The following is a 1,606-nucleotide window of genomic DNA, read 5'->3' as shown; positions in this document are numbered from 1 at the left end:
CTTTGTAGTGATTAACGACTGGACGTAGATTCTGTTGAATCGAACCAGTATAAAAATACTCGTGTGATTTTTCTATTCCCTACACTCATTTTTTTTAACACACATCAACTGTTTGGCTAATTTTCTGAAAGAAAATTATTTTTGTTAAAATCATTTTAACTGACCTATTACGCTTTACGCTCTCTGAGTATTTTTTAATCCGCTGCGCTAAACTCTTTCGAAAATTACCCCCTACGATACCAACAATTGGTATCAGAGCTTGCTTTGATAGCTTTTCAAATTTTTCGAAAATGGGCGGTCACAACCAAATGTATTTAGAGGGTGCTTCTATTGATAGACCTCCTTTGTTTACGGGGGATAATTATGCGTTTTGGAAAATAAGAATGCAAATATTTTTAGAGTCAATTGATAGGGGTATTTGGGAAGTTGTTTTGAACGGTCCTTTTATTCCTACTGTAAATTTGAATGGTGTAGAGGAAGAAAAACCTTATTTGCAATGGACTGTTGANGAAAATAGACGAGCCCAATTTGATATAAAGGCTCGCAATATAATATCCTCTGCTTTGGTATTAGATGAATTTTACAGGATCTCAGTGTGCAAAACGGCTCAGGAGATGTGGGAAGTTCTTCAAGTAACCCATGAAGGAACCGATGATGTGAAACGTGCTAGGAAGAACACCCTGTTACAGGAGTATGAAATGTTCAGGATGCAACAGGGTGAAACCATCGCTGATGTGCAGAAACGCTTCACACATATCGTCAACCATCTTTTTGGCTTAGGTAAGAAATTTGACACTGACGAATTAAATGTTAAAATTTTGAAATCTTTGAACAGGATGTNGCAACCAAAGGTTACTGCGATAACTGAGTCTCAAGACTTGACGTCCATGCCTATGACTGTGCTTTTTGGAAAGTTGAGAGAGCACGAGCTCGAGTTGAATAGACTAAGTGTTGAGGAAGCCCAAGGAAAGAGGAAAACGTTGGCCTTCAAAACTGAAAATTCTAAAGGCGTTCAGAAAAGGATGAGGAATCTGAAGATGAAGACTCAGACGACGATGATATGATTCACATGTTCAGAAAATTCAACAAGTTCATGAAATTGAAAGGCAAGGAACAATTTAAAAAGGATCAAAAGAAGAAACATCGATCTTCTTCAAATTATAGGTGTTATGGTTGCGGAGAAAAAGGACACGTTAATGGGGATTGTCCAAACCTTAAAAAGGGTGAAGAAAAGAAGTCATTCAAGAAAAAGAATGTTTATATTGCTTGGAATGATAATGCTTCAAGCACTTCTTGTTCAAGTGATTATGTTGAAGAAGCGAACTTATGTTTAACAACTATTGTTGATAACACTGCAAGCCAAGTAAGTTGCTCTAGCCTTGACACTAGTGAATTTGATGAACAAAAGGCTTTTCTTGAACTGCTTGATGAATTTGAGAAATTGAATGTTGCTCATAAAAATTTGAAAAAGGAATTTAAGAAATTGCAAATTAAATATGANAAGGCATTAGATGAAAAAGAAATTTTGAGAAATAAAATTTGCAACTTAGAAATGAAAGAGTCTTCAAATGTTGAACATCCCGTTGAATGTCTTTCATGTAAGAGT

The sequence above is a fragment of the Vigna radiata genome, unplaced genomic scaffold (genome assembly GCF_000741045.1).
Source record: "Vigna radiata var. radiata cultivar VC1973A unplaced genomic scaffold, Vradiata_ver6 scaffold_23, whole genome shotgun sequence".
Taxonomy (NCBI): domain Eukaryota; kingdom Viridiplantae; phylum Streptophyta; class Magnoliopsida; order Fabales; family Fabaceae; genus Vigna; species Vigna radiata.
This window is presented reverse-complemented; position numbering follows the sequence as displayed.